Raw genomic sequence first — 25,123 nt, 5'->3', positions numbered from 1 at the left:
ACAGAGCAGAGGTTTGTATTAACAGATTATGTTTTTACGAGAAATGGATGTCAGCCACTTGCTCAACCTATTAGGTTCATACCCTGACTCAAACATAAATTGGAAAACAATATGTGTATTTGTCAGAACCAGGATTTCAACCTGGGAGCTCACGATGCTTTAGTTAGGCCGAAGCTTAAGCCGCGCGGCCATTGTGGGTTGCACTAGGTAACTAATATTTTTTTTATAATACAGTACCAGTGAACTCAGAAATGATGGGAACAGAAATACCTAACGGGTAAGAAGAAGCAGGCAACCGATCTCGAGTAAGGAAGAATCCGGGATAAATAATACGTCATACGTCGAATACTGAAAACTGCTCTCGGTTTATGCATTGACGCTCATTTAATATTAGTGTACTACACATACTAATGTACGTCTATAATGCGTGGCTCATTTTCGTACGAAAATCACATATTCAAAACCCTGCATCAAAATTTACTTTATTGGTATTTATAGCCTATCGGAATTCGATTTATTATATTATGTTCTGTGTAAAGTACCAACATAATATAAGACATTGGTATGACCTACTTTTGTAACTTGACACCTTTCTATATATTGCAAAAATATATGCATCTGGGAATGTCTGGGGAAAATAAATCTGCTATCATTGCAACATCTAATTATCCAAGCTTTTTGGAGAATTAAAAAAAATAGGGAAATAACATAATATGTATAAGTATGAAGAGAAATATTATTTGTTGATATTTTTCCTGCGCGCATTCAGGGTATTGGTAAATCCACGACCCGATCATACCAGTAGGTACAATAATTGATATGGGTACAGATTTACAAGCTTTTATTTGCTTACCTGATGCTACGACATCACACAACAATTAATAATTCTGTATCAATTCACCATTTTGTATCATCATAAATAATGTTTGACAATACGGATTTGAGTGTTTATTTTGGAATTTTGAGTAATTCTTGTTTATATATAATTGATTAATTTAGGCCGCGCACACACGACACGCACTTGTAGGAACGATAGGTGTTCATTACACGGAGTGTCTGGAGATGAGGAATCAATGTGGAGAAATAAGCGGCGCGGTAAAGTAATCACTCCATCATAAATCTAATCTAGTACACCCCAAAGTTTGAATTTAGTGAATGGCAATGTCATATTAATGGATGAATGAATGAATTAAATGAAATATAAAAAATGTTCCTCGTAAATGCCCTTGCACATTGACATCTGGGTATACCTAATCACAATCACACATTTGATTTTCGTGTTTTGGTTAAAAAAAAATTGATAAAAATAAATTTAAAATAACTACTCATGTAATTCTATGAGAAGGGGAAATTTAAATAAAATTAAATGCGAAACAGCATTTGCAAAAAAACTACAAATAATAATTATTTTCTTTATTTTAATAACCCGCCCCATCCGACTGAGCTAATTTAAATCAGGGGTAATTACACTCCTTCTGAAGGGGGGGATTGTTATATACCTAATCAGTAATCACCATCACACATTCGATTTTCGTGAACTGATGAATGTGGTTGAAAATTTAGCTCTATCTACATTGCGATAATGGTGACTATTGAAAATTTACGGTCACAATATTAGATTTAGATATTTTTCAGACAAAAAGATAAAAATAATAGGCTAATTAAACATTAAGCGAAAAATACACCATAAGTATAGCGAGAGATATAGTTAGTTACATAGAACAGTCTTTTACCAATCTATTGTGATAACGTGCCCATTTTAATATTGAGATTGTATGTAGGTACCTAATAAAATATACCTACTAGTTTAAGTCAATGATGTACCTGTAACTATATATCAGCATTATCATCAGCCGGGGTCCATCCGCTGCTGTGTGAAGGCCTCCCCTAGTTCTTTCCACCCACAAATCTACATCCACCGAACTTTATGAGTGCGTCTGTCCAGCGGGTTTTAGGGTGTCCTTTTGGGCGGTTTGTGCCCCTTGGGTACCACTGTATGACGGTATTTTTCCAACGGTTGTCTACTCGCCTAGCAACATGTGGACTATGTATGTAGAGAGGTTTTTAAAAATCTATTTAGGTACCTATGCATCTTTTTTAAAATAAGTACATACACTAAAATACATAGGTACCTACATAAAGTCAATAATTCTTAGATTATATTGAAAGTAGGTTGAACCAAGATGAGTAATTGGATTTCATGTACCTTTGTATGTGTAAAAATCGGATCAATAGAGAAATTATTTATAATTCAATTTATAAAAATCATATTCTTGTATAATTCGAAAACGCCTCAGTATATTATTTACTAATCCGACAAAAATCCTCTGAAAATCCACCTCAAACAGGCTCAAACCACGATTGGTGAATACTCGAGAAAGTTTCTATTTCCTCACACCGCCAAATCTTTGTTTGATTCGACCAATATTCATGATGACATCGCAAAAAGGTCCGCAACTAGCGTCCCGGGACCTATTCCGCACGTGGACCAACTAACGGGGCGAATCATAGCGTGGCCCGAGGTCCAAAGATACCCGATATTTACTTACAATACTAAACTTGGTCTCTGGTCATCACATAACTATCTAGATTGCACAAAATTATTAGCCATAGGTTGACGACAGAATTGTGAATTTATGGATGAAATGATTTCTCCTGACTGGAATCAATAATCAAGAAAATATTTTTTTAATCGCGTCCAAAAATGACATGTTTTGCATTTTATCTGCTTTATTCTACAGTTCAGAATAAGTAGGTACTTATATAACAATTGCATTATGCAGATACTATTTTGATGTTTTAATTATAAGTAAGGTGTAGTAGTTAATTTTACTATTTGCTCAATCCATATTCCGACAGTCCGACAAGAAAACTAGGCCAACGATACCTTTAATCTAACATCACGAACTTAACTGCATGATAATTTACCTATATATTATTATTTTACAATTTGTATATTTTTATCAAGTAGGTACAAAGACCCAATGGGGTGGGTGTGTTTAGAGTTGGGTATTTCCCGAGAAAAACTCAATTTCGAGACTCGGGATTTCCCGAAATGGTGAAATTTTCAATTCTTGAGATTCGGGATTTCCAGAAAAGAATTCTCGAGAAATCTCAAGATATCGGGAAATTTAAAATAAACCTGTAAAAATCCTAAAATTAGTGTAAAAACATAAATTCCAAATTTTTTTTATATTTATGTAAGAAGACAAACAAAATAGAAGTAGGAAAACAAAAATAATTCAAAACATTACTTATTAAAATAGAATTTCAAAAAACACAGACTGTCAACCGCTGCGTCTGACAATCGCGTACGCTTTTGAGACAAGAAATTCCCTGATGTTGCAAAAATTGCGCTCATTTTGAGTCGACGTTGTCTTAATTGTGTTAAATGCCCCATCAGTCTTTGAACATTTTGTGTTTTCTGTCCACTTATTTCTTATAGAAAATCGTTTTTTCAATCAATATTTGATAATAAAGAAATCCCGAATCCCGAGAAAAGATTCTCGTGATCGGGGATTTCCCGAAATGTTAAAAATTTCAATTCGGGATGGAAAATCTCGAAACCCAACTCTAGGTGTGTTGCTAATAATTAATATTCGTTGTAAAAAGTCTAATATACCCTTTACGTTGTGGATCGAACATGGTAATTCACTTTTTTACTTTCTAGTATATTATTAAAATTAACAATCGAGGTGTTAGTGGCAGAATTAGTTAGAACCCACCGAAGTCGTGGGTTATGGATACGAATCCTGCATCTTAGTTGAACTCAATGAGTTAACCAAATAAATAGTGAACAACCATTCCTCGTGAACAAGTACAACAACAAACAATGAATTGGCTGTAAAAGATATGGTAGGTACCTTAGTTAGGCACAAAATCTTTATTCATTAACTCACTTTCTGTAAATCGTACTAATGACACACTAAATCTGAGATACAGATAATATACCTAATAAATTTAAAACTACATTTATATTATGACGTAAACAGAGTTTGGGTGAACGTAAGTTAAGTAAGTAATATGTAAGTATAGGTATTGCTGCTTATAGGTTAATACTTACAATTTTTCGAATGTTGTTATGAATAATATTCTATTCCAAAGGATAAAGAACAGTAAATTGATAAAAATGTTACTTACAATATTATGTATCTTTATTTTCGAATTTAAGAGGTAGGTATCCCAATAAGAATCTTTTTATGTCAATTTTCTTATTTTCAAGTTAATGTCAATTAATTTAACGCCTGCCCTATCATTGATGGATTTCAGGATTGACAAAAGTTGATAAATACAAAATGATTATATTTATGTAATTAACTATGTATTAGATTTCCTAACACTATTTTGTATCCGATAAAATATAACATTGATAAAAATATTCGAACATCGTGATAGGAACAATGCTTACAGGTATTTATTATGAGACTAAAAGTCTGCTCAAGAGGAAAATAAAAATAATTACAAGATAAAAAGAACTTTTTATATACCTACAACGTTTTTAAATTTTCTGTTGAATTAATATGCTCAATATGCTCACACTTGTACTTGATATGAACTAAATAAAAAAACAAACAAACAAATAATATAGAATACTGAAATGTCATTTTGACATTTCATTTTTATTTCCATAGTAACGCACGTATATATTAATAATTTAGTTGCTAGGACCATCCCCTTAGCAATCAATAATAGTCTTTTACTTTTTACGGATTTTTCTGAAATAACTTTCCATACAAAACAGACTTAACTGAAAATGAATTCAATTCTGCTCAAAGATGGCTAAAAGTATTAAAAGAATGCATTGGCATCGTTTTCTGATATATTCTAAAAGTTTAAAATGTCTAGCTAGTCGGGAAGTTAGTTAAAAATCAATTGCAAGATTTGTACTGGACAAACAACCACCGGACAAACAAGAATACGAGCTAAAAAAACGTTTTAATATATTATTTGTTTTAAATATGAAGACATTGAAAATAATACAGCAGATAAAATATCAGTTGAATGTATTACAGACATATTTTTCACGTAGAGGTCTAGAGCTGTTGCCTAATGAAAATAGTATCTAATTTAGAATTTGACGGAAATATTTTATAGGTCGGCATCTATATAAATACAATGTCTAAAAACACATAAAAATGTGTTTTCAATAATAATGTAAATAGAAAAAAACACCCTGTCTATGAAACTCAATTTCAGGATTTTTTCAGGCACGTCGTTTTTGCGAAGCTTTTAACAATTTCAGTCGCTTTTCAATCTCATTTGAGGCGGCGATTTTATTATCCAGCCGGCCCTGGGTAGTTTGAGATAAGGCGGCCGGACTGGGGATAAACTCACGCCCGATCGGCTTACACGTGTTGACATTGCATTAAACCGATCCAACCGTTTGTTTATGGGCCGAATGACAATATTATTTTACGCAAGCTTAATTGATTGTTATTTCTAGACTATTGGGAGCTTTTCGATAATATGTAGGAGTGTGTTCAACCGATAACTTACAATCTTGCCATCAGTATAATATAATATCAATCTTAAGCGAACAGCATAACTTATGAAACCATTTAGTCAATTTATTGTGTTTATAACGAAAGGTTTTCATAATATCCGATATCTTCAGTGTGTCCATGGTCCAGCTATTGAAACCCACCAGTTTCGAATCTACAAAATTAATGACTACCTAGTTCTAGTATATACAGAAGCTAAATTAGCAGGATATTAAAGATGTCTATTGAATATTAATTAAATAGGCTACTCTGAATTTCAATATCATTTATTAGTTTATTAAAATTGCATTTTTAATATAAATAAAACATACTTCCCTATTAGAAACGAATCCTGGAGAAAAATTTGGACGTAGTGGGATTTGAACTCATTTCTTTCACTACCAGGATGAGAGCTTTCAACCATTGAGCTATCGGTTAGTTTATGTTTATGATTTATGTAATTTTTTATCATATTTATGACAGGTAACTATCTGAAAGGTATGTTGAAATCACTATTTACCTTTACTAAATTAAATATACAACTTTTTTTCTAATAGGTAGATATCACAGAATATGTTTCTACGGCTTTATAAAATATATCGTCAATAATAAAGAATGCAACATTCTCAAATAAATGGTTCATGAATAGAAAAGATTATTGTGTTGAATATTTATAGAGTTTAATATATTTTTTTATTCAATTTTCAATTCAATTCAATTTATTTATTTTACATATTGTGGACATTACAAATTATAAGTTTAAGACGTTCACAACATGACATAAAAAAGAGATAGATAGTATGTTATTAAACAGTAGAAATATGTACATACAAAAATATTAATTATACAGGTAGGTACATGGAAATACACCGGATGAGTTAAGCAGACCCTATTTTAAAAATTTATAAAATAACGTCCACCTACACTCATCCTCACGTAGGTGGAATATATCAACACCCGAAGCAATTTCGTTGAACATAGTTATCGCCCTCCCAATTGGCTTTACCACTGGCAGGTTGGTTCTGCACCTTGGGAGCATAAACAACTGATGTTCTCTATTTCTAAGATAGTTATCAGGGACACACAGGTCAACACTGGCCAGAATGGCAGAGTTCTCATTTATACCTCGTATAAGTCGAAAAAAATACGTAGCTAAATAAAGATTTCTTCTAAATTGCAAACTGCAGTATGTAAGCATGCCTAAGAGAAAGTCAGTTGGATAAAGCCACGGATAGTATCCGTACAACCTCAAATAAAGGAGTCTCAAGAATTTCTTCTGAACCCTCTCCACCATAAGACCATACTTCAACTGATGCGGTGCCCAAACAATAGACCCACTCTCAAGTCTGCTTCGAACTAAAGAATTAAATAAAAGTTTTAATACCGTAACATCCGAAAAGACCCGGGAAGTACGCATGACGAAGCCCAACATTTTAAGCGCCTTGTTACAAATGGTAACTATATGGCTAATAAATGTCAGTTTATTCTCAAACGTAATGCCAAGATCCCTTACAGATGATATTCGTGACAGAACTCTGCCATGCATCGAGTATTGGAAAAACAACGCTTTTGAGGCTATGGTAAACGACAAAAGATTGCATTTATCAATATTGAATTCTAGTTTGTTACGCCTGCCCCAATCTAATATATTATCTATATCAAGTTGGAGCTGACGACAATCGTCCACGGTGACAACTTCCAAAAAGAGTTTCAAGTGATCAGCGAACAACAAAAACATAGCATTTTTTATTACCAATGCTATGTTATTTATAAAAATCGTGAACAGCAACGGCCCTAAGCTTGAGCCCTGAGGGACACCAGAAAATGTGTAAAAGTTCTGTGACTGATAAAGGCCGTACGATACGTATTGTTGACGGTTCCTAAAGTAACTCCCGAATAGCTTCAAAAATCGATCAGACAATCCAATAAGTTGGAGTTTTTCCATCAGGACATCATGATCGACTTTGTCAAATGCTTTCGAAAAGTCATTGTAAGAACAGTCAACCTGGTGGCCTCTATCCAGTGCCGATGACACATATTTGGTAAATACCATCAGGTTAGTTTCCGTTGATCGGCCTGCTCTAAATCCATGCTGTTCATTTATTATAAATCACTCAATTTTTGGAGAAATCATGTTGTGCATGATCATCTCAAGAACTTTTGCTGGTGCAGAGAGAACAGCTACCGGCCTGTAATTTTCCACTGATGACTCTGTACCACTCTTATGGATTGGAGTAACCTTCGAAATCCTCCACGTTTCCGGAAAGATACCTGTCTCCATTGTAAGATTATATATATATGCAAGTGGGCCTTTGACAAAATCAACACACCCCTTTAAAAAAAATGTAGGGACGTTATCAGGTCCCAAAGAGTGAGTATTTTTTAGTTTTTTAATAAATTTAACACATCATTCTCATCAACTGGAAAAATATCAATGGACTTGGCACCGCATGATGGCTGTATCGACGCAGAGGCAACATCCAAATAAGGAATACTACTTGCGTAGACAGACCTGAAGTGACCAGCAAATGCTTCTGCCACTCCATGTCCGGTCACCTCTTCGCCTTTCCAACTCATCGAATCGGCATACCCGCCATCCCTTCTTAAGGTGACGCATCAGTGAAACGCCAAATAATTTCCAACTGTAGGCGCGACGAAATTTTGGACTCGCTGCCATTCACTGAGAGAATCTCGAGTCAGAAGCACGTCACTTTGCTGCGTGATGGCGACGGGTCAATTTATTCTAAAATCGTGTAAAGATGACTAAAAACGTTACCCATTTACTTTAAAAAGAAAACATGTCAATGAATATATTATTATTGTTACTAATAGAACAATAAACAGAACATAAAATGTACGTATGTTGGATTTATATGAAAAATAATATTTCGTTTGACAGGTGTCATTTGCACCCGCGACCCGCAGTCCGCGCATCGCCTAGCAACGATCTTTTTAGACCGTGCCTCAACTAATGCATGGCCTTAATGATTTAATATAATCCCAAAACGATTTGGGATTTTCACGAATGCAATCTTCTACCGATTCCATATATATTCGTACGTATTGGGTAGGTAGGTACTATTAATGGATGTTAAAATTTTTAATTTTACTATCTCATTTATTACAATGTCGAATATTATTACCTAAGTATATTTTTTTCATATTCGGTAACGTTAACTAAACTGACCTCTTCTGGGATTAGACTGGAACCGACTTCTGGTGGTCTTACAACTAGGAGTAGCTTACATTTTATTTTTATTAAGGATTTACTTGTATTTTATGTACCTATATGTACACATTTATTTAGCTGTAAGATGGTAAAATACCTTTTGCCAAATGATCTGCTAGTAAGCCATTGGTAACTGGTAATTGTATCAATACTAAATCAATTAATCACACCATACCCCTTAATATGGTATCAATCGGTCACGCATGTGAAAACATTTATATAGGTATGTAGTATATAGGTTGTAGGTACCATGGCAACAGATTGATATAACACTTTATTATTCCAGAGGTCAGAATTTCCTATTGTTTTTCCGGTAGGTACTTTCTTTTCGGGTCACACGGTTTCATATTTTATTCATACAACACTCGTAAATAAATACAATTTTATTTATCAAAGTATTTTTATGGTGCACATGTAATATTTTAGTTGATACCCACTTTCATCAATAATTTATCGTATTTTTTATTTTTACAAATATTGCATTATTTCGAGGTTTACATAGACTTTTTTCATACAACCGAATAAGATACAAGATTTACGAGTAGAACCAGCGATAACCATATCGTTGATACTTACATTATAAGGGATAATCATGATATTATATTTGTATGGAAAATCCAGCGGTTTTTTTTTGTTTCACAACGCACACCCTCGAGTGGGATGCGCCTATTTTTCACCAAATAGTTTTGATAAAATGCATTTTGAATGATGGGGGTGTTTTAAACTTTTGGCTGCTATGATATTTTTCAAAATCTGCCGAGGTGAAAAGTATCTGTTCTTGGAAGTTCGTTTGTCAGTCAAATGGAGAGACAAAAAGGTTTAACGAAATTGGAGAGTTCATAGTAGTGAAATTATATCCGATCTATTCTGCGATAAGGGATGAAGGTTGAAGTGTTGTTGTCGCATGAAAAATAAAACCGCAATTAAAGCATACAAATCCTTTGACCGAATATCGGCATATTGCAATATAATGATTGCGTAATCTTGAATGAATATCTTGGAAATTAATCGCGGCATCTCGCAATAAATAATATGACAATAAAATGGCCAATTTTATTTAATATTGTATCGAAGCAATAATAATAATATGTGGAATATAATAATGGAGTCCTTGGCCGATACCGGACGTCCATGTCTGCCAGGTGTCCGCGATAATGCAATATATACGCAGTAGATAGCTAGATACCTAGCAAATGAAATGCCTATTCAAAATGACAAAGAAATCGAAGATTTGTTCACTTTCGCCCTTCCCACTTCCTCTGCGGTTGTAAGAAATAAATCATATAATCTTTAGTTCAATTCATAGATTCATTATGAGAGTTGAACGATAACCGTTGTAAATTTTCTAAATAAGGTGCTAAATTACCATTTGTTTCAAACCCAACTAATCATAGTAAACTTCACGAAGTGATCAATGTAATATATTTTTTAAACGAAGCGATTGCTAGCCATTTTCTCAATATTGAATCATTAGAGACATTCAAAAACAAAGATATTTATTATTTCATATTATTATTATATTAGAAATTATTCATATGTTTATATAATATGGAATTATTACAAAAAATAAGATGTTAAGTAGGTAAAAAATAATTTGAAAACATATAATAACACAGTAGGTACATAATATTATATTATGATATAGTGATAAAGTATAAAACAAAACCTGTTCTCAGAATGGAAATGCCACATGTTTCAATATGCAACAATTAGGATACTAGACGTTTATTAAATAATATCGACATATTAATTAAGACATTGGTTCCAAGCCTTTGTAGTAGCCAAGTAATTTGTGACCCCCCCGGCCTACATTAGCCAAATTTTTTTAAATATAGTGATACGTCATTGGATACAACACATTAAAAATAATCACAAAATAAAACTTTACATGTGTAAGTATTTTCATTTATTCATTCATTATTTCATTCCGTTTTGGCCACACACTATGATAGTTTACAATTAACAACTGTGTTTTTTTCACCAGATTCAAAATGTTTAATTATAGACACATAAATATTTTTAAAAATACATACCTATGCACTAATCTTTTTTTACATTCATAGAACAAATTTGCAATAAAAGCGCATGACAATGTTCGCTTTCATTATATTTTAAGAGTAGCTGGCGATCCCATCAAAATCACCTCGCGACCCTCCTGGAGCCCATGGACTAAGAAATTTGTTGAGTGATACTGGGCAAAAATAAAAAAATGGCCTTAAAGTCGAAACATATCATGGAGCTACGGTAGCTCGAGTTTTTAACCTCAATTCTCATTTCCAACTTCATTCTTTGGAGTTCGTATTTCCCACCGATGCCGCAAAAGAAATATATATATTAATTATTGTCATAGTTATTATAAACTGAAAGCTTTAAATCCAATAACACGCGATAGTTATAGTAATTTTGAATTTATGTGTATTACCATTACCTCTACGTACTTACATCACTCACTTCTCCTTAGGCGAACTGTAAAATAAGTCGGTAAAATCTAAAATAAATAACAGCGTGTTGAATTTAAAAGTATAGACTTTAAAATAAAATAAATATTAACTATAACTGATATGAAACTGGTATTCATGAATCTTTTCATTGTATTTGTACGGTTCACGGAGGCAAAAGGAATATACGAACTCTTATTAAAATATTCTCAGGTGTTTAAATATTCCTCCAAAATGGCTAAATTGGGTGTAAAAAATACTTATGCCAAAATAGCATACATCAATAAGTACGTACTTCCACACGGGTGATATAATAACACTACATCTACTTATATGTCGTTGAATCGAAGGCATGGTTCTAATATAATCAGTTAAAAACCATTTACATTACAATACCATTTACAGATACAATGCCAGTTAACACCATAAAAGAAATTAAAAACTGTTATAAAACCAACATCCACACTGTATTGTTCTGACTTATATCGTTATATTCCTCGTATGTTGATAACTAAATCCCTACATTTACATAGACGGACGAACATCCTGGCTGAAAAATATTCACGACTGACCTTTCCATTCAATCACCCGCCACATCTTCACACCAACACCCAACACGCATATCATGAAGAAACAACCGTTGGTCTTGAAAGTTATGATGAAAATAACCCAGAAGCAACCTCTCAATATCTTGGCTGGTGTGCCACCAGAGTGTGAGTGATTTAAATTCTTATTAAATCTATGATCGAATCTAGATGAGACGCGAAATGACATTACGTAAGGACTGACAATTAGGCGAAAGTTTGAATATAAAAAAAAGATAACATTATCTATTATTATTATATTATTACTTCAGTATCTGAATACATTACTCCTATCCCTATTTACATTAATCGTTTATTTTTGGTCAGTAATAATCTACTTCCTAGAACCCTTATACCTATATTATCTAGTGACGCTTCAATAAATTACTAGAGAGTATTAGACGATGGAATTACAATTAATATAATATGTAGGTAGGTATAAGTACGATATTTTCTTAAGTTATTTCATCTGCGAACCTATTCATAACTCCCATAATATTATGATATAGGATATGTTCATATTTTTTTCTTTAGTAAAATGTCTATTTGTATATAATGACATATATAGGTACATAAACTTCAAGCTGCATATAAATTATTTATCAAAATATTATCGCCTTTTTCTATTTAAAAATAAACACAGATATGATAACAACATTCTTTCTCCATTGTTGTCAAAGCAGGGTGGGTAATTTGAACACTATTGACTATTGATACCTAGTAGGTATTGAAAAGTGACAGTCGCGATGTGTACCTAGTTAGGTACTAAATAAAATTATGTGTTGATTTTTAAAAAAAATCGTAGATGTTTTCATAATATTGACATTTCATGAGATGGCTTGTACCCTGTTCCTATAGGTATATTGTTATGTAGGTACGTGTATAAAATAGATAAGAGAAGTTCTTGAGTATTATTACTATAATACCTGCTTAGTTTGGTTATTTACGCACAAATCGACGCCAAAATTTCTCGAATCATATCAGGTATCCTCTCGCTACAACAGTGGTCTCAACTCTCAAGCATTATAAAATGATTGTAAATCGATTAAAATCAGAGGTTCACGACACGGCTTATTTCGCCGCCTGATGAGGTCAGTGGTATAATATTATTATGTATGACGCATAAAATATAAGAACCCATATATGGAATTTAAATTAATTATAATGCTTATTCTTCAATAGTATCAGCTTATACAATGCGATCTGTCATTTATGCACGAATTTCGTCGTTTCCGTTTGCGCATCGATTGATAAATATTATTGGTAAAAATATTATTAAAAGCCGAAGAAAATACGCATTTTTAATATTATATAGCGTATATTTAAGCATTTGTAAAAATTTTTGTAAAAAAATATATTTTAAATTATATATCATATTTTTCCCTCTTCAACACAAAACATTCGCGTGCCATTAGTGGCACGCATGCCATATGTTCGCCATCCCTGTTTAATCTCATCAATCAAGAAAATAAATCATTTTTATAACACATTTCTTTATGCATTTCATTATCATCATCATTATGCACTACAATCTACAGCCTTTTGCGGATCTTGGCCGACTTTAAAAACTTTCTTTATCCTAGACAATCCAGCGCCGACTCTTTCCAGTTACTTGAGCTGATGCTGAGCATTCTTAAATCTCCTGTGGTGCAGTCCAACCAACTCAGTTTCGGTTGTCTAGGTTGTCCTCATAAACTCCTAAATAGCCCGCCTTGCTGATGATAACTCTATCCGGCAAGTGTCCAAACCAGTGCAGTTTCTGCATTTTCATATGCCTCGTTATATTTTAGTCTATATACATACATCGACCTCCAATCACCATTATCTCAAAGATAGTCCAGAATTCTGATAACTGTAAATGTTAATACAGGGCGCGGGAAAGTATTATATAGCGTTGTTTTGGTTTTCCTTGAGAGTGTCACGTTTTTCAGAAGCCATTGGATACCTCAATTACACCGAGGTTGATGCGGCGAGTTATTCCGTCACTGATATTACGTCTTTTGTTTGTGATAAGACAACGGATAAAAACAAATTACTCCACAGCATCGCCGTCAACGATAAGACTGTTATTATTATTTGCTGATGAACTGTGACGAACTTGCATGTATTTTGTTTTACTTTCATTTATTCAGAGTCCCATGTTTGCGGCAGCTGACTTTACATAAATGCCTCTTTGAGGGATTCTGGAAACAGGGCTATTAATGTCATTGGAATATACCAATTATAATACTGAATTTACTTATGGAATATTATGCATTACGTCACGAATAACCTTTTCTATGGTAACGTTAAACCGTTTAACAGAGGACATGCATGTGCATTTAACTGTCTTTATGCATTTAATAGCTGTGACGTATATAATCGACGTCATTCTGATTGACTCTTCTTCAGCTTTTAACGTTGTTACTAGAGTGATCTACGCGCTGATAGATTATTACAGAAAAAAAATGCGTGGCACGCATAAAACAGATTATGCGTTCCCTGGTGGCACGTAACACTGTACTAAGAAAAACGACCTTGTATTCATTGTATATTCCGAGGCCATATCGTCAAAGTGCGAAGCAAATAACGTATTAATATAGAATGATCGAAATAAAAATTGCCTACTTACCTGGGCATATCATGAATTATTTAAAAATAAACCGACAGTTATTAAGCGTTTTATTTATCTCTGGCAGTTCAGTTTGAATTGACAATGTAAAATCCGACAGGTAAATACTATTATACGTATTTCTATTATAGCCGGAGTAACAGAATAGAATAAAATGCCAACGGGTACAAGCAAGTACTACATTTTATTCTACTGTCGTGTTTTGTACGGAACAATCTGGAAGCGGAATTTGTTTTATTCAAATGTCGCTCGCCAAACGCGACAAGTGCATTCAATATGGTCGTACAAATTTTTAACAATGGAGTTTTTTCCATTTTGGCAAAGGCCTTGAAATAATATATAATGCCACAGATAAAAAGAAAATTAATAGATATTTTATTCATTTCACCAAAGTGACAAACTTGCCATCGCTTTTTAAAAATGTTGATAGGCTTTTATTAGTCTTTGTAGTTTTATTAGGTAAGAGTTTGGATCATTTAGTTTAGATTATCGTTAGTATTACTAGATGACGAAAGTTCAACTATCGACTCATCGAAAACAACGAGGGACAACGCGAAAGAGGAAGGCTCCTTATCCTATAATTCGACCAGGTAAAGAACAATACGAGGCACTTACTATCTTCATCCATGCTGGTGGTGCTCAAAGAAAGAGTTTATTAAATACAAAAACAATCTTGACTTGCTCTACCGACATATTGTCTTTAGTGACATGATGTGCTCTCTGTACCGGACACCGGTACACTGACACTCTGCCGAAACAGTGGAGAAAATGTGCATTCGGGGTCTTGTTATGTCAAACGAAAACCGTGTTGCTTGACTGCGAAGTCACCATTGCTGGTCAGGAACTGGCTTACCCAGTGTGTCGGTAAGACACATGGCAACATCATCAGAATCAGTACTACATGCTAAACGCTTCCACGCCATATTGTTTATCATAAGCTCCCTGACGTTACCTAAGAGATGCTGTGTCTCTTTCTCCACAGTCCAACCACATTTGTTTTACAGTTTACAGTATATTGAAGAATAGCCTGTTGCGTTGTTGCTTGCCTTTTATCATTGCGACATGGCCTACCCAACAGAGTGAGAACCCATGAGTGAGATGACAGAGGGATTAACTGTATAAAATTTATAAAATATTTTATGTGGCCTTAGTCAAATTTGGAAAAGCCTATCAATGAATACATCATTCAGTGGCATTAATAAGTATAAAATTGATATTCGAAATGCCAATGAAACGGAATAATATGTAGAAGATTCGTACCTACGTCCTATCTACATACTTTTTCAGGAACAGATTTATTTAAATATTATTTCGTTCGTTCTGGAATACAATAAACCCCGAAGACGATTCTTGAGTATTTATATCTAGATTAAATACTCGATGAAAATATTCCGTTATGTATTCGGGAAGTTCGCTATCACAGTGGTCCATGAACTGTGTTAACAGTCCGTACATAAACACTAATTAATTATGTATGATTTTCTTAAAAATAATAACATTAAATAATTAAAAGAAATAGCAAACTATTCAATATGACGTAAGATGTTATTTTATTTATCGTACTTTTTCCATAATTAAAATTTATTTTAACACAGACCGTTTTTACCCTAATGAACATTTTCATTTGGAATAAAATTATAACTTATATAATTAATATTGTTTGTCATTATTACTTCCATAATATCTTTCTATCAAAGTAGGTATTAACAAAGAAATAAAATAATACTATTACATTTGTTAATGCTTGTAGAATAATTGATAATGGTTAAGGGGGGACATGCTCGTCAAAGGTCAAAATTGAGTTTTTATTGTATTTTCAAACCATGATCCTGGACACTCCTTAAACGTTGTAGATAATCTATTTATATAATTTTGAAGCCTTATTATCCTTTATATTTATTTTAAACATTTGATGACTGCATAAAGTATTTTTGTTACATAAAATAGTATTCTTTTATACCTCTCGCTCTAATGTTTTAGAATATAGTCATATTTCGGTACATAACTGTGCAGTGGTGTTAAGATTTTTTACATTTATTAATTTTTAAACGCATTTATAAAACCATTAGCATAATTTATTACGAGATAATTTTTGTAAAATATTCACGATAAAAAATTATATTGATAATCTCTGTGATCCCAAATTTGACAAGAATTAGGCATTTTATTATTCAAAAAATCGGCAAGATTAACACATTTTAGGATGATTCTAAAGATATTTATTATAAGCTATGTTTTTGACCATTCAAGTGTGATAAACATCTTATCAATAATGATTGCTTTATAATAATTATTGACCTAAGAATAAGGTAGTGTTTTTTTTAAATACGTCATTTCTTTTGTCATTCCCCAGTGGTTAAGCTACAACATACGGCCATAGCCATAAATCGACAAACTATAATTGAAGTAGGGAGTAAAATTATATTGACGCGCGTGTTTGAACATGTACCGTTTAAAAAAAAAATCAAATCAGTCAAATTTGGGATCACAGAGATTATCAATATAATTTTTTATCGTGAATATTTTACAAAAATTATCTCGTAATAAATTATGCTAATGGTTTTATAAATGCGTTTAAAAATTAATAAATGTAAAAAGTCTTAACACCACTGCACAGTTATGTACCGAAATATGACTATATTCTCAAACATCAGAGCGAGAGGTTTAAAAGAATACTATTTTATGTAACAAAAATACTTTATGCAGTCATAAAATGTTTAAAATAACTATAAAGGATAATAAGGCTTCAAAATTATATAAATAGATTATCTACAACGTTTAAGGAGTGTCCAGGATCATGGTTTGAAAATACAATAAAAACTCAATTTTGACCTTCGACGAGCATGTCCCCCCTTAAGTGATTACAAAGAAATAAAACATTTTGTCAAAGTATATTATGTACTAATTAAATATTCATGCGAAAAAATATAGCTTACGGGCCGCACAAAATTGTGTTTTTGCTAATTACTTTTCAATTGCAAATTAACACGATAATTAAAAAATTAACTAAAAGGGCCCGTAAGCATTGCGTTATAGGCTTATTGTATCTTATAATGTTATATTGTTATATTCGTTGACTTTTTATCATCCAGCGAATAACAGCACCCACAAACATGTTTATACAAATGTCTTTTTTTCATAACACAGTGTAAGAACTGTGTGTAGGTATATTGAAATGAGGGTACATATTGAACATTTACATTCATGTTTTTGAGATGTTCTCTCAACGTGATCAATATTAAGATTTTGTCTGAAATGGTGTGTCCAATTATTCTATTAACAAATCAATGGTTAGGTATAATGAGCAATAATAAATTGCATAGTTTTTTTATATTAATATAAGACTGTAGCGATTGGTTACATGGTTTTTAACTGTCATAATAATATGTTTTTCTTCTTCTTTACTCCACTTTTCGGACTCGTTGTAGAGACCATTCTGAGGAAATAACACAAATATTTAATTGTACTATAAGTATTATTTCATGTGACGTATTTAGGAAATCTTATTTATCATTTATTTATGCCCGTGGTAGTTTTATTGGTATATTGGTCTTCTCTGAAGGCATGTGTTGGATTCAGCTGCTGATAAATATGTATATTGATTTTTATGTATGTACAATGTTTCAATAATTTAATCCAATGACATGAACTAATTTGTTGGTCGACCGTCCAACAGTAATTTTATTATTTACAAAAAAATATCTGTAGACATTTCTACAGTAGACTTAAATAAGGATATTATATACTTCAGATCATGAAATATGAGTTTTACAGTTCAATTAGAATTAGAGTGTTTATTCCATTCAGTTATAGGTATCTTAATATTCGTCATTGTATGTTGAATGGGTTTGAACAAAATATTTACTCATGATTTTCAATATGTGGTTATCTAATTATTGAAGTGTGGTCCACAGATGCTGTAGTGTAGGTAGAGTAAGTGCATCTCCATTCATATTCGATAAATTACTATGTAATAACACGACTATAATTATATATAATGTACGAGTACATAGTATTATGTAAATATTACAGAGCTACCACTTGCTTTCATCTATAGCTCGCCAAGATAGTTACATAACCTTATAGCAAATAGTAGGCATGCATACTTGTGTTGCACACATACATGTGTTTTTTTCCAAGCAAAGTCATCGCACACCAAGCACACCTTATTATTTGTTATTGTAATCATTCAATTATTAAAAAATTCTTTATATACTAAAAAATATATTGATTGGCAAGAATTTATTTTACATCAAAGTCATATTAAAAAAGTAATTTTTTGCTGGAAGGAAACATTTTAATATTTTTTTTGTAAAACTGTTTGACAAGCACTGAAAATCTGTGTGGCCGCTTTATCTCGATTCTTTTTTACGTTTGGCTTAATCCGATTTATATTTCGGTAACACAAAGATTGAGAGTCAAAAGGAGAAATTGCTTTCTCATATCGCTAATACTGTCTTATTAATAAGGCGATATCTGAACAAAGAGAGGCATTTACTATGTATCACGATTCTATTCAAATTCACAATAGACAAAATAATGTAACAGTTATATTTTGAAATATAACGAGTGCGTTTGGTGCTCTATTATTTTGAAAATGGAAGACAAATAGTTACTCGATACTATTTTGAATTTGGAACAATAAATAAAACACAATTTATTTTTATTAAATCTATGCTAACATCACTGCATAGCAAGTATTCTTCTAGCGTTGATTAGTAGGCCAACGCAACCAAGATAACCAACAAAGAAAAGCAAGTTTATATGCCACAGTACCTGTCAGTGGCGAAGGCTCCATACTAAGCGATTATTTAAAGCTAACCTTCTATTTTCAAGTATTTAATTTAAATAAATAAATATCTATATTGTCTAGGACTAGGTAATAAAATAAAAATATTGATTGTCATCTATCGTCGGCATTTAGAAGTAGTAGAGCATTTAATTTAGTCAAGTTTCGAATCAAAAATAAATGATGAAAGGTCACAGACGTCAGTGCTAATTTTAGGATTATGTCGAACGTAATCCTTGCTGAATTCTCTACCGCGATTCCGTTGCCAACTTCATACATGTCTGCACATTTGTTCCAGACTAGTAAGCGCTACAGGACAAGCTTACATTCTATGTTGATTTGTTTATTGTCGATGACTATCTTTTTAAGCAAATAATAAATAATAAGGATGATTAAAAAAAACTATTGTGTTCGATCACATATAATTTATAAATTGTTATTAAAAATAAATATTGTATTTCGTGATTATTATTTAGGTTACTTTAGTCATAGACAAACATAACATGCTATTGACAGTTCATGTCATATTGACATTTCAAAGACGGTGATCAAGATTTATTTTATAATATAAAATTCAGTGTATTACTGTGTTTTGAATGTGGATAAATTATCTCATATTGTACCGAAATCATTCGTCAGTGCTTTGAATATATAAGTATTTATTAAATTGTCTAGTGTTTTCGTAGATTGCATAAAAAAAACATTCCCGAGTTTGAAGTTTCTTCAAAAATTAAAAATTATCAAAGCTTGACCTTCCAAGGGTTTCATTTAGATTTGAATACAGCAAAAAAACTTATATTAGACATTTTCACAACAATTTATATAATAAATATTCGTTTTTAACTGGCAGTTATACAGTAAACAAACTTTTTTGTTGGCCATGCGTATTGTTTGCTAAATAAAAGTGGAATTCTACTGCCATAAGTGATTTAAATAATTTGACAAATTCAGTGGTGAAACCTATGACCAGTGTGTCGTTGTCAATATCAAGTAATTTAAGTAATATCTTCTTATTTCTCGTAAGTTACCTGACAAGTGTGCTCTTTTTCTCTGATCTCCACAGCTTACCTCTTTCCAAAAGTCACCCTTCGCCACTGGAACCTGTGCTGATAATGATTTTCCACTACGGGCTAAGACACGCGGAGCTGCAAACTGCCGCGTTTACATTAAAAAGCTAAAATTCTTGAGAGACTTAAATTAGGTACCTATGAATACACGGCACGTGACACTTTGCAAATATAATTCATGAGAATGGCTGGAGTAACATTTAACTAAATGCAGAATTTCAGGGACTCACAGTTTCACCTCATCATCATCATCATAAGTGACCCAACGGTCCTAACCTCCTCCAAGAACTTCCTTCATCCACCTCTATCCTGGATGAGTATCCTCCACGTGGCGCCGGCCGCTCTAGTATCTTCGTTGACACCATCCAACCAACGAAGGCTGGGCCTGTTAATCGACCACCGACCGGCCTGGTCTGGTATCCAGGAGTCAGCGGTCGAGTACTATCCACTGTTACTAGTCTACTAGAGTCTACCAAATGTAGTTAAGTAACGATCAGATTAAAGAGCAGGCCATGCGAAACAAATCCAAGGTGAAAATGCGATGTTGGACCTGGCTCGACCACCTATTCAAGTCTAGACAGTAAACTTCAAGCTATCTGGAATTCGATATCCTGGAAGGCCGCTATATACTATTTACGGTATACTATGGAGATGCGATATCCTGGGAAGACACATGAAGACTGGCGAGCGAAAGGGATTCTTGGAGGTGCCGCGTGGTATCGAAACTCTCCACCCAACGTTGCATTTTTTTGTTCTTACCAATGTATAATAACTTGTTTAAAAATATTAAAAATGTGTAAACCTCCATAGAGTTGCATACGTTATAAGGTATAAATAAGTATGTATACCTAATATGTAATTGGCCACGGATTAGAACGACTAATAATTAACCGTATAATTAATTATTATATAATGACGATAAAACAAAAACCAACGATAAGGAAAATTATAAATTTAATTTTCTAATCTAAATTCAAATTGATTCAGTTGGTAGTTAGGATGAAAAATAATTTATTATTACCCGCCAAAAACAGTAGGTTCTTATGAGACGTCATAATAAAATGCCTGCTGATTTTCTAAAACATAATAATTACAAGATAAAAAGAACTTTTTATATACAACGTTTTTAAATTTTCTGCTCAAACTTGTACTTGATATGAAGCAAATAAAAAACAAACAAACAAACAAATATAGAATACTGAAATGTCATTTTGACATTTCATTTTGATTTCCATAGTAACGCACGTATATATTAATAATTTTGTTGCTTGGACCACCCCTTTAGCAACCAATAATAGTCTTTTACTTTTTGCGGATTTTTCTGAAATAACTTTCCATACAAAACAGAATTAACTGAAAATGAATTCAATTCTGCTTAAAGATGGCTAAAAGTATTAAAAGAATGCATTGGCATCGTGTTCAGATATATTCTAAAAGTTTCAAATGTCTAGCTTGTCGGGAACTTAGTTAAAAATCGATTGCAAGATTTGTACTGGCCAAACAACCACCGGACAAACAAGAATACGAGCTAATAAAAACGTTGTAAAAATAGGTATAGGTTTTGTGGGTGGGTAAGTTTATTAATAGTAACTAGATCATCAATATACAATTATTATGTAATTTATTATTATAGGTATTCGCTTATAATAGTATCTACCGAGTACCTAGGTATCTCCCTCATTTATCCATAATATTGTGATATTATGATATACTGATAATAAACTGGCTAATTATCTGAAACCATATTAACATTAAATAGATAAATGCACTAAAGTTGAGCGCCATAGTAAATAAATAATTACAAGATAAAAAGAACTTTTTATACACCACGTTTTTAAATTTTCTGTTGAACCATATAAACTTGACAATTCTATGTATTAATAAAAACTTTTTATTGTACTTGATTTAAGGGCGGACGTGCTCAGCGTGGGTCAAAATGGAGCTTTTATTCTATTTTCAAAGCATGATCCTGGAGATTCCTTAAACGTTGTAGATAATCTATTTATATAATTTTGAAGCCTTATTATCCTTTATATTTATTTTTAACATTTGATGACTGCATAAAGTATTTTTAATACATAAAATAGTATTCTTTGAAACCTCTCGTTCTAATGTTTTAGAATATTGTCATGTTTCAGTACATAAATGTGTCAATGTTTGACGACAGCGACCAGCGACACGCCCCAACAAATATGTTGAAATCAAGGCCTGAACAAAAACGATGCATAAGTGCGAGTGAGAAAGTATTCGGCACCCTTATAATCTCTGCGACACGCGCTAGAGTAAGATAAAACGCTTACAGATATGTGAGATGATTTGCTATGGTGTCGCCGCCAAATCTTAGTTTGTTGCTTAACTAAGCGTCGATAACCTGCGAGCGCGTGTTGCTAAAATTGATATTTTTATGTTAAACATAAAGTCAGTGGTAAATATTTTTAGTTAATTAAGTAGAAAAGATGGTTCTGTGTGTTGTATTAAAATATGGTAGCCGTACTGATAAGCAAGAAGATGGTATTACGTTTCATAGGTAGTTGATACATGTTCATGATAATTTATTTGTATATTATTATATATTTTATTATCAGTGACCTAGTGTTTCTTTAAAATAACTTAAATTGTGGATATCTTTACCTAATGGTTGCATTTTGACCGCTTAAAAATACTTTATAACGTAAAAAAATAGAAAATTATATTTTAATTCTGAGCGTCTAGTGCGAGCACTAGCGAAATGGTCTATGGCCTCAAACATTTGTGTACGAATGCGTTCGCTCGCCCACAAACCAAACGCACGGAACGCAGCTTCATTTAGCAATGCAACGGGCGGCGTCTAGATGTATCTATAGTCTAAGCTTGAAATATACCTAAATATCTAAATCCACCCAACTTGTACATACCTACCTATATCTAGTGTCAACTTCATAATGGAAATTAAAAATAATACATATACAAAATTATTAACCAATGAAGAACAATCAGTTATTTGATTATTGATTCTGTATTTATTATGAAATCGGTGATTTTCATCATTCACGCTCCATGAATCGAGATCTAATTCACCTCAAACTACCTGATTAATGTTAACCATTATTTTGCAATTATTAATGTTTAGTTGGGAAACAACTGGAGTCGGTAAACTTTGTGTGATAGTATTGACAACGTGATTTATGTTAATTTACTTACTGGAAAACATAATTAATCATCATTGATTTGACAATTTATGTTCAAAGTGACGCCGCCACTAAAATATATCAAAACTTAACAAGCTGGGGTGGTTCAAAATTGATCAAAAAATGACTAGATAATTATTTATTTGTTTTTATATTAGAGAAACGAAAAAAATCTAGTTTTTTCTACTTAAGGGCCCACATGCTCAGCGTAGGTCAAAATTGAGCTTTTATGGTATTTTCAGAGCATAACCCTGGACATTCCTTAAAAGTTGTAGATACTCTATCATTGGTCATAGACATAGCTTATAATCAGTATCTTTAGAATTATCTTCAAATGTGTTAATCGTGCCCATTTTTGAATAATAAAATGCCTAATTCTTGTCAAATTTGGGATGAAAAAGATTATCAAATATATTTTTTTACCGTAAATATGTCACTATATAATGTTAACATTAATTTTACTAATGGTTTTGTAAATTCGTTTAAAAAATAATAAATCTAAAAAATCTTAACATCACTTCACATGGACGTACTGAAATATGGCTATATTCTAAAACATTAGAGCGAGAGGTTTAAAAAATACTTGTTATGTAATAAAAATACTTTATGCAGTCATCAATGTTTAAAATAAATATTAAGGATAATAAGGCTTCAAAATTATATAAATAGGTTATCTACAAGGTTCAACGAATGTCCAGGGTTATGCTCTGAAAATACCATAAAAACTCCATTTTGACCTACGCTGAGCATGTGGGCCGTTAAGCTGTACAATTGACCACCACGCTCAGAATCTTAGGCAAGCTAAAAAATATAATATGTACTGCGCACTTATTGCGATAATTAATAATTAAGGACGACACATGGTATCACAGTATTTCAAAATATTGAAATATCTATGCGTATTGACTATTTGGATTGGTTTATAGCTAAATTAGGATAGATTTGGTGCGTACACAATTTCCGTTATTTTGTGAAGCATTTGTACGAGTATTAGCACAAATTAATGTTAACGTTTAGTAAACTGCATTGAATTCGAGTTTACAGCCAATAATTATAAATAATACCTTTGTTTATATATTCCTGTATAATGCAGTGGCAGAAATATAAATAAAGAAATGTCAAAAATATTAAAATTAAAATATTATTTCAATTGTTAATTGTCTACGGCGGTCAATTTTCCATAGATAACGTAAATAAGTGGCTATTAAGTACTACTTGGATGATGACGTTTAAACAATTATAATAAATGAAATAATAACAATTGAACATAATAAATTAAGTATATTTAATATATATTTACATATAGTACCCGCAGTAGATTACAGTAGCGAAGACTACATACTAGGCAAATATTTGAAGCCTACCTTAAGAAAAATATTTTTTAATTGCATATTGACTTATTTATATAATCACTTGATTATATTTTCTATAAAATAATTTATTTTGCTAACGAGAGATGCCTTAAGTGTAGTAATGTATTACACAGATAATAAAAAAACAATCTGCAAAGGTTTTAAAAAATATACCACACCGCGCCATCTGTCTTGACGTAAATGAAGGTCGGATTATGTTTCAAATATTTCTCATTTTTTTTCATGTAGACTTTACGTCACGTAGCTCCGCACAGTCTATCGAATTGTATGAATTAAGGTAAGCTCCGATCGCAGAGCCAAAAAGTAAATAATTAATAATTAGATAATTTAAAAAATAATTTCTATGGTGTTAAATCGAATATTAATACATATAGACTGTTTTTTA

Source organism: Rhyacophila brunnea, unplaced genomic scaffold (assembly GCF_057557595.1).
Source record: "Rhyacophila brunnea isolate RB1 unplaced genomic scaffold, BYU_Rbru_1.0 scaffold_14, whole genome shotgun sequence".
Classification (NCBI taxonomy): Eukaryota; Metazoa; Arthropoda; class Insecta; order Trichoptera; family Rhyacophilidae; genus Rhyacophila; species Rhyacophila brunnea.
Note: the sequence above shows the minus strand (reverse complement) of the source record.